The sequence below is a fragment of the Dasypus novemcinctus genome, chromosome 12 (assembly GCF_030445035.2).
Source record: "Dasypus novemcinctus isolate mDasNov1 chromosome 12, mDasNov1.1.hap2, whole genome shotgun sequence".
Lineage (NCBI taxonomy): Eukaryota > Metazoa > Chordata > Mammalia > Cingulata > Dasypodidae > Dasypus > Dasypus novemcinctus.
Window position 1 is genome coordinate 54,396,144 of NC_080684.1, and position 11,254 is coordinate 54,407,397.

Sequence of the window (11,254 nt, forward strand, 5' to 3'; positions counted from 1 at the left end):
TCCCCTCTACATTTCTTTTTAATTTTGTTGCCTGGAGAATTCCTTTACTTTCTTGAGAGCTCAGTTGCATATTTTAAAGCATATTTGTTTTGTTTTTTTCCAGTATCTCCTGATATTTTATTGCAGAATATCTTTTAAGATACATTTCTATTTTTTTTTCCTAAAGGCATATTAGATATAAATTGGAGCATCTTTTGTCCAGTCAGACTATTCTTCTTATAGAACTGTCTAATCTATTTCCAGAAATGGAATTCCTACTTTTTTTTCCTAAAGGTCATTTCTATAAATCTGCAGATTAAAAAAAAATACTATGGCTTTATGCTTTTAATATAGAAAAAATTATTAAAATTTACCAAGTTTTAATATAGCACTTTTTGCAAAGAGGTTTGAGTAAGAGTGTTCTTACTTGAAATTTTGAGGTACCTTAAATGAGTCTTAAAAATTTCTTAAGGAAGCGGACTTGACCCAGTGGTTAGGGTGTCCGTCTACCACATAGGAGGTCCACGGTTCAAATCCTGGGCCTCCTTGACCCGTGTGCAGTTGGCCCATGCGCAGTGCTGATGCGCGCAAGGAGTGCTGTGCCACGCAGGGGTGTCCCCCATGTAGGGGAGCCCATCGCGCAATAAGTGCACCTCGTAAGGAAGAGCCGCCCAGTGCGAAAGAAAGTGAAGCCTGCCTAAGAATGGCCCCGCCCACACGGAGAGCTGACGCAAGATGATGCAACCAAAAAAGAGACACAGATTCCCATGCCGCTGACAACAACAGAAGTGGACAAAGAAGATGACGCAGCAAATAGACACAGAGAACATACAACTGGGGTGGGGGGCAGGGGAGAAAAATAAACAAATAAATCTTTAAAAAAAAATTTCTTAGTTAACAACTAACCTCTCAGTTGATGCAATATGTATGAATTTTGTTGTATAATAAATTACTAAAGTTATAGAAACACAAAATATGTATGGTGTGTTGCATACTATATATACTATATGTATATATTGTATACCTGTTATGAACACATTCATTTCTATAATTCAATAGTATTTTAAAAATATTTTAATCACATTTATGTAAGTAATTTCTTGAATTAGAAATAATTTTAATGTTAGTTTTATAATTTAGTCTATAATTCTAATTTCAAAATTGCTTTTTTTCTGCTTCTTTTGTATCTTGGACAAGCACTTCAAAGAATAAAGTGAAAACAGATATTGACTCTCCTAAAGGATTTTGGCATTATTTAGCTGAGAAATTTAATTTACAATACATATAATCATATAGACCAAAAAATACCAAGCAAGCTTCCAAATTAAAATTGTGTAGTAATGTAATATTTTTTCAGTACAATAAGCTAAATATTAATAAATACAGGAAAAAGGGCACATGTTTTGGCCAAAGTTTTTTAGTATGAAAAGATTTTGGGTTTCACTGATTATGATTCTGGCTCTAAATATTAAAAAATGAAAGTGACTATTTTACTAAAGATTAAAAAATAACCATAATTTTACTGCATTTTCTTTTTATTAACAGGCAGAATCAACTCTCATGAGGTTTATTTGAGAGCTTTGTGAGATAACTCGCTCTTCTTTCATTCAGCACTACTTAATGGTGATGAGTTGGGCTGATTTAGCGACACTTTCTTTTCCTGTTTCTCTGTTTCCTAAGGTATGAAATGCTAGAATTCTGACTTTGGTCAGGGTCTGTCTATTGCCCAACATTCAAACATGTGTTGATATTCATTCATTGAGTCATTTACTCAATCAATGGATCCATGCTAGGAACGTTGATTCCAATAAAAATCAGATCACAATCAGTGTGTTCAATGAATACACAACCCAGATGTGTACCTTAAGTGAGGCCAGATAAAGGGCTGTGGCATATTAGAACCAAGAGAGAATAAAAGAGGAGAGCAGGGCAAAAGCTTTCAGGAGCACATGGAATGACAGATGAGTTGGTCTCAGGTGTGAAGTGGTATCTGGAGAAACTCCTTAAATTAAAGAACCAGGAAGGAGTAGATCTTAGGGAGAATCGAGAAGGATTAATCAGAAAGTAGAATTCAGTCAACAATATGAAAGGTACAGAGAGGTTTAGATTTTGTGAATTAAGACTACTGGATGAAGTGACTAGGAGCTAACTGAGGTGGTTATATTAGAATGTTGGAATAGAAACTAAATTATAAGGAAGCAGGGTATTTGAGCAGGTTGATTGCCCACGGGCTGACTATCACATAGGCAGATTTTGTAGACACACACTTAATGACAACATACAATTTAGGAAAATTCATAGAAATATTTGGATTCCTATTTCTTTTTAAAAATGTCAGACAAACTAGCAAAAAACTTAGCTACCGTTCTGAATAAGAAAAATGGGTTAGAGCTAGCTCCTTTATATGATACATATATGCTCTCTGGACACATTCCTTCTAGTCCCTATGGTCATATGTTCACCTATTTCATGGTTTGCTTCAGTCTTGTAGGTATGTCTGTGATTCTTAATGTGGAATATTTTTCAAGAAGGGATTTGGTGAAGAGAAACAGATTGGAGTGGCTTAGGGAGATGATTTTTTTTGGGAAACTTTTTTATATTGATATACACTATTTAAAGTGTACATATCTTAAATTTACAACTCAAAGAATTTTCCAAAGTGAACATAACAATGCAAGCATTATCCATCCACCCAGATCAAGACAGTGACTATTACCAGCATCTCAAAAGACAACTTTGTCTTCTTCCAATTTATTATGTCCCGTACCAAGATGACCATTTGCTCTGACTTCTATTATCATACATATTTTCCTTATGTTTCCCAATTTATATAAATGGAACCATATATATGTAGCTGTTTGTGTCTAGCTTCTTTCAGTTATGTGTCTGTGATTTTTCTATTTGTTGGCCATGACAGTTCATTGTTTTTCATTGCGGTATAATATCTCATTGTATATATACCACAGTTTATTTATCTATTCTGTTGATAGATAGTTGGGTTGTTAATAGTTTGAGGCTACTAATGAACAAAGCTGTTATAAATATTCTTGTCTGTGTAGTTTTTTCTTTATTAGAGAAGTTGTCGGTTATTCTGTACATGTGGTTTTGATGCATATGTGTATGCTTTGCTGTGGGGTGCATTATCTAGGAACACAATTGCTGAACACAACATTATAAATAAATATTGACTTTTAGTAACTAAAGAGTTTTCTAGAGTAGTTATACCAATGTATATACTTGCAGCAGCACTGTGTGAAAAGTTCCAATTGCTTCACATTCTCACTAACATGTGGTATTGTCATTTATTTATTTAAATTTTAAAGTATTATTTTGGCTGTATGATATATCTTCTATGCTTTTAATTGGCATTTCTCTGATAACTAATACAGTTTATTCCCTTTTTATCAACTTTTTGGGTATTTGGACATTTTCTTTTGTGATGGCCCTGTTCAAGTATTTTGCTCATTTTAAAAATTGGGTTGAATGCCTCTTCCTTACTATTTTGTAAATGTTCTTTTCATACTTTTAATATGGTTCTTTGTTAGATATATGGATAACAAATATCTTTTTCTACTCTGTGGCTTATGTTTTCACACTCTTAATACTATCTTTTGACGCAATGAAATTTTTATGAAGCCCAATTTATAAGATTTTTCCTTTAGGCTTTATAATTTTTATTATATTTATCAAATCTTCATCTCCCCCAAATTCATGGAGAAATTTTTACATGTTATCTTCTAACAAGTATCTTATTTCTGTCTTTCACATTTTCATCCAAGATCCTTTGGAATTGACTTTTCAGATACAGTAGAGGTCAAGATTCTCACACAAATCTCAAAGTAATCGATTTTTGAAAAAAAAAATCTTTTCCTTTTGTTTGCAGTAGCACCTTTGCTGTCAAGTTTTTGTGAGTCTATTTCTGATTCTTTATCTGCTGCATTGGTCCTCATGTCTTTACTTGTTTTAATACCACCCTTTTCAAAACAAAGCTTTACTGAGCTCTGTTTTATGCTTTAGAATTTAGTAGTGTAAATCCATGGTCTTTGTTTTTTTTTCTTCACTATTAACTGTCTTGACACTTTGAATGTTTTAAAATTTTTATTTTGAAATAATATAGATTCACAGGAAGTTCCAAAGATAGCACAGAGAGATACCATGTACGCTTCTCCTAGTTTCCCCCAAAGTTTGTATCTTATGTAATTATAACACAAAATCTAAACCAGAAAACTGACATTGATACAGTGGGTATGCATAGTTCTATACCATTTATCATGTGTAAATTCATGCAAACACCACCACAATCAAGACGCAGAACTATTCCATCCCAATCAAGATGCAGAATTAATCATCTCCTTTGTGCTACCCCTTTATAGGTACACCCACTCCCCTCACTTCCATCAGTACTAATCCCTGGCAACCACTAATTTATTCTCCATCACTATGATTTTGTCACTTCAAGAATGTTATGTAAATGGAATCATACCCTAATCATACATTATGTGACCTTTTGAGATTGTTTTTTTCTCGTAACTCAGATCCACCCAAGTTCTTGCATGAATCAATATTTTGCTCCATTTTACTTCTGAATAATATTCCATGGTATGGATATACCAGTTTAACAACTGACCTGTCATAGAGCATTTTGGTTGCTTCCAGTTTTGGGCTAATACAGATAAAGCACTATGAATGTTTGTGTATAGGTTTCAGGTTTTTATTAGGACTTAGGTTTTCATTTTTCTGGGATTTCTCTAGGAGTTTTCATTTCTCTAAGAGTAAGGTTACTTATTTACATATTAACCATGTGTATTTAGTTTTTTTAAAGGAACTGTCAAACCATTTTTTAAAATGGCTGTACCAAGTCAATTGAAATGTAGAAATTTTATCTCCCTTTATATTCCTTCACCCTCCCATTTGTAATATAATTGTTTTAAATATTTCCTTTACACGCATGGAGAACCATATCAGATAGCATTATACTTTTTGCTTCAACTATCAAACATAATTTATAAAACTCAAGAGGAGAAGGAAAGTTTATTGTATTCTATTGTTCATTCTTTCTTCCTGTACTCCAAGATTCCTTATTTTATTTCTTCATTTCTTTTTAGAGAACTTCCTTGAGTCATTTTTTTTTTTAAAGGTAAATCTGTGGAAACAAATTCTTAGTTTGCTTTCATTTGAGAATGCCTGGATTTACTTTTCTTTCCTGAAGGATATTTTTGCTAGATATAAAATTCTGCATTGACATTTCTACTTCTGAAAAGATGGAGTAGATGCATTGTTCTCTATTGCTCCCACCACATACACCTAAAATGCCTGGATATTATATCTATAAAAAATATATAAAACTCTGAAGTATGGAGAGAAGGCAGACTGGTCAGGGAACCTCAGGACCTGAGGAATGACATGATGAATTCTCTAAGTTTTCTTTTTTCTTCATATATTCTGACTATGTGCTGGAAAGCTGGAAACCCAGAAATGCCAATGGATGGAGACAAAAAAGTTCCAAGGAAAATCTACACTTTCTAGCCAAAGTACCAAGAAAGCCTAGCAAAACAGAAAATTTTATGTAATAACTATTCTACTCCAACTAAGCAACACAGAAGAAACTGTAGCTCTACTCCCATCCCTGTCAGCAGAGGCAGAGGTGATTCTAAACTTCCACTCTTCAGCTGTCCTGGTGCACCCTACTCAACCAACCCAACCCTCAGGTGGGTTGGTGTCAAAAAAGACTGAGAGGGAGCCAACTGTCATCACGATCAAGTGGTAATGAATCAGTGTGCTGTGACATCAGCGAAGACCTTGTGGGAAGTCTGGCAGTAACGAAGGCTTCTCTTCTTACCCACTGAATGGTATCAGAGAATGCTTAATGAACAGTCAGTATTTCACCATTCTCCTCTAGTTTTGGTGGAAGCCATGTAAGGAACAGTAAGAAGGCACCCCTGCTCCCTCAGTCAGGATGGCATTAGCAGAGGCCTAGTAGGGAGCCTGGATTCCTTCCACTGCCATTCAGGAGTAACAAGTATCTCCCCTCCCCTTCCAGGGTGTCAGTGGAGGCCAAGTAGGGAGCCTAGACTCCATGCCCTCTGATTAACAATGCAGCTCTCCCTTCTCTCACCTGTATGGTGTCAGATGAAGCCTACAAAAAGAAGATTTTAATAAAACCCTGACTCTCGGAGACTTCTGGGAGGTTGCAGAGCACCAGGTCTCAGTCCTTCAATCAAAACAACCATTAAAAGGCAGGAACTGTCAGAAACAACAATTTTGATACTCCCAACACCTGAAGAAACACTGTACTGCATCCAGGGAAGAGTGGGAAGAAGAGGCTAATAAACTATGGTAAAGGACAGTAAAGTGCTCTCTCCACAGCTGCTTCCAGTGCCCATCTCCACTCTCAAAGCAGGCTGTCTACTCACTGGCTTGCTTGCTGGTGACAGAAAGGGACATAACAATCCACTTCTCCAAGAACAGGGGTAGGCATGGCCAATCACCAATCAGAGCTTTTGATTAGAGAATTCAGATTGCTGGGGGCCCTAATCTGAGGGCAGCTAGTGTTTCAACCCTCCCTGGACAAAGGCAGCAGGCAGTCATTATTTTAAACTTCTCTGGACAGGGATGCAGAGGTGGCAGATATTTAAAGAAGCAGTGCTTCCTAATGGCTGTGGAGGACCGTTAGCTGAAAGGCTGCATTTGATGGGCAGGCCAAGAAAGCTCACTTTGGAGAGCTGTTGGAGAACATTTTGGCACCCTTTGTGATACCCTCCTGAGGGTGCTGTGGAGCTTGTCTGTGCCCCGTTTGTGGCCTGTTGGCCCTGTTTTGGCTGGGAAAGACTGAACTGAGAAAGTCCTCTCCAGGGTGACCTACCTCCCAAACTTGCCCTGAGGCAAAAGCATCTTGAGTCAATAAAGGGGTTATAAGAACTATAGAGACAACAGTGTAGGACAAAGACCTGCTGGCTTCAAACCCCTGGGAGAAGGAGGTCTGTCTCCTCCAAAACAGAAGGGACAATCAAACTCCTGTAAACAGAAGACCTCCAAAGCAAGTAACAAGCAAAAGCCTAGGACAAGACAGAGACCCAGAAAGACAGGGAAAATCCTAAACAATACATTGGCCTTGGGCACACCTTCCTGATAGAAGGGCTGAAGTTAAAAAAAAAAAAAATCTCTGTCTTATCACCAATTGGCTACAAAACCAAGAAACAGACATCCCAGGAAGTAAATCCCAGAGTTGACATTTTAGAATATTAAAATGTACAGTGTGTAACAAAAGAGTAGAAGACAAACAAAGAAACAGGAAATGATAGCGCATCCAGAGGAAAAGAAGAAAAAAAAAGAAAACACTAATGAAGAGGATGAGAATGTGGGCACACTGAACAAAGCCTTTTAAAAAAATCTTTAAAGTGTTCCAAGAGATAACTAAAGAATATCAGAAAAACAATGAATAAGCAATATGGAAAACTTAGTAGAATGAAAGAAATTTAAAAAGAAACCAAGTAAGACTAGTAAGAGTTGAAGACCACAATAACTGAAATTAAAAATGTACAGGGAACAGATGTGGCTCAAGTATTTGAGCACCTGCTTCCCACATGGGAGGTCCCAGGCTTCTTTCCCAGTTTCTCCTAAACAAACAAACAAACAAAACAAGTAAACAAAAAAGTAAATTCAGGGGAGCGAATGTGGCTCAGTGGTTGAGCACCAGCTTCCCATATATGAGATCCAGATTCAAACTCACAGGAGCTGGGAATGGATACAGCTCAAGCAGTTGAGCACCTCCTTCCCAGATGGGAAGTCCCAGGTTTGGTTCCTGGTGCCTCCTAAAAAAACAAAAACACAAACAAAAGCAACCAACAAGCAAAAATGCAGAAGAGGGTTTCAAGAGCATATTGGAGCTGATAGAAGAAAGAATCAGTGAACTTGAAGATAAGACACTGGAAATGAGTCAGCCTGAGGAGCAAAAATAAAGAAAATTTGAAAGCAAAAGTAGTCTAAGACAGTTATAGGACACCATCAAGCACAACACTATATTAGAGTTTAGGAATTCCAGAAGGAGAAGAAAGAGAGAAAGGGACAGAAGGAATAGTCAAAGAAATAATGGCAGAGAACTTCCCAAACTTAGCAAAAGACTTAAATGTGCACATCCAAGAAGTTCACTAACAGGATAAACATGAAGAAAAATACACCCCATCATATATTTGTTATATTATTGAATAAAAAGTTCAAGGAGAGAGTTCTTAAAGCTGAAAAAGAAAAGCAATGTTTTACCTATAAGGGAGTTCCAAATAGATTGAGTGCTGATTTCTTATCAGAAACCATGGTGGAAAGAAGACATTGTGTTGAAAAACTTTAAAGGCTGAAAGAAAACTGCCAGCAAAGACTTTTATATCTGGTGAGACTCTCTTTCAAAAATGAGGGTTCTCAGATAAAGAAAAGCTGAAGGAGTTCATCACCACTAGACCTGCCCTACAAGCAATGCTAAAGTAAAGGGAGCTCTTCAGACTGAAAGGAAAGGACACTAAACAGTGGTTCAAAGCAGAATAAAGAAATAAAGACCTGTGGTAAAAAGTAACCATTTTGGTAATTATAAATGCCAGCCATATTGTATTGTTTGGTATTTAACTCTACTTCTTAATTCCTACAGGTACTAAAATGTAAATGCATAAGAAGTAATGATAGATATATGTCTTCAGACATACAATGTACAAAGATATAAGTGGTAACAAGTACAAAAATGGGTGGGGGCAAAAGTGTATGCTATTGAAGTTAAATTGGTGTCAATCTAAACACAACTGTTTTATATTTAGGATGTTAAATTTTAACCCCATGGTAACTACAGGGAGTTACCAACTCAATATAGTACAAAAACCCAAATAGCCAATAAATATAATAGTAGGTGTTTATGGAGTGGGGGAGAAAAAAGATATAAGACTTACAAAGGCTAAATAGCAAAATGGCAGAATAAAGTCCTGTATTATCAGTAGTGGCTTTAAGTGTAAATGGATTAAACTCTCTAGTCAAATGTCAGAGACTGGCAGAATGGATTTTAAAAAGCATGACCTAACTACATGGTGCCTGAAAGAGACTCACCTTGACTTCAAAGATACAAGAAGTTTGAGGATGAAAGAATGGAAAAAAATAAACCATTCAAGTATTAACCAAAGGAAAGCTGGGGTGATTATACTAATATCAGATTAATCAGATTTTAAGTCAAAAATAGTTATGAGGGACAAAGATGGTTGTATTAGTCGGCCAAAGGGGTGCTGATGCAAGTACCAGAAATCTGTTGGGTTTTATAAAGGGTATTCATTTGGGATAGAAACTTAAAGTTACCAGGCCATCAACTATAAGTTATTTCCTTCACCAAAGTCTGTTGCCGTGTATTGGAGCAAGATGGCTACCAGCATCTGCAAATGTTCAGGCTTCCTTTTCCTCTTAAGGCTCCATGGTCCCAGGTTCTTTCGATATCAGCTGTAGATTGGGATAAGTCTCGTCTCTCTCCAGGGGCTTGTTTCTGTCTGGGTTCAGCTGCTCTGTTCTCTCCACAAGGGCAGTTATAGTCTTTCAGGCTCTCTCTCTTCCTGGGGCCTTTGCCATATTTGTGGAACAATCTCTATTCTTCTGTGTTCTTCTCTTGCATGTTTACTTCCCAGGGCTCCAGCTCAAAACTCCAAACTCTGTTCTCTGCCATGTCTCTTTGTGAGTCTCCACCCATCAAGAGTGTGGGGATGCAATGGCCCACTGATATGGCCCAATCAAAAACTTAATCATTATTTAATCAAGTTAAAGTGAAAATTCTGAATCCAATATAATCTAATATGCACAGAGGAATAGAACAGTTTACAAATACAATCCAGTATCTATTTTTGGAATTCATAAACAATACCAAATTGTTATAGTGGTCATTAATACTGCTAAAGGGGACAATTCAACAGGAAGATATAACAATTTTAAATATATGCACTAACAGCAGAGCCTTAAACAACCAATGGGCTAAATATGAAATCAGAAGTAAAATTATAAAACATCTTGAGGCAAATGAAAACAAAATGAAAATTTAGCATACCAAAACTTATGGGATGCCTCAAAGACAATGCTGAGAGAAATTTATAGTTCTAAAACAGGGTTCTTAATAAGGGGTCCGTGAGCATGAATTGGAATTCAGAAAACATTCTTGTAGGAACGTGTTGGTGTGGGTATGATATGTTTATTAAATAATACACAGTATAGTTGGATTTAGTAAAGGGCCCATTGTTTTCACTTGACTGGCAAAGGGATCCGTGGAACAAAAAGGTTAAGAACCCCTGCTCTAAAGGCTTACATTAAAAAAGAAGAAAGACTTCAAATCAGAGATATAACCTCAAAACTGGAAGAACTAGGAAAAGAAGAGTGAACAAAACTCAAAGTGATCAGAAGAAAGGAAATAAATTAGAGCAGAGATAAATGAAATAGAAAACAAAAAACAATAGAATCAACAAAAGTAAAAATTCTTTGAAAAGATCAATAAAATTGACAATCCTTTAGCTAGACTGACAAAGAAAAAAGAGGATACAAATAATGAAAATAAAAAATGAAAAGGAAGGCTTTACTACTGACCCTCTGGAATAAAAAAGGACAATAAGAGGACACTATGCACAACTGTATGCTAATAAACTAGATAACAAAGTTGAAATTAACAAATTATTAGAAACATACAAACTACCTACATTGACCCAAGAAGAAATAGAATATCTCAACAATTTTAGTGAAGAGATTGAATCAATAATCAAACTTTCAACAAAGAAAAGCCCAGGACCAGATGACCTCTCAGGGGAATTCTATCAAACATTTCAAGAACACTTGACTCCAGTTCTACTAAAAATCTTCCAAAAAATTCAAGAGGAGGGGATATTTTGTAACTCATTCTATGAAGCCAACATCAACCTCATAGCAAGGCCAGATAAAGATACCACAAGAAAAGAAAACTACAGACTACTATCTCTTATGGATATATATATATATATATATACACACACACACACACAATCCTCAACAAAATACTATCAAATAGTAAACTATCATCACACCTATGTTCATAGAGACATTATTCACAATTGCCTAAAGATGGAAGTCACCCAAGTATTCATCAACCAATGAATGGATAAAGCAATTGTAGTACATATATATATATATACAATGGAATATTATTTAACCACAAAAAGGAATGAAATCCTAGTACATGTGACAACATGGATGAACCCAGACATCATGCTGAGTGAAATAAGCCAGATACAATAGGGCAAAT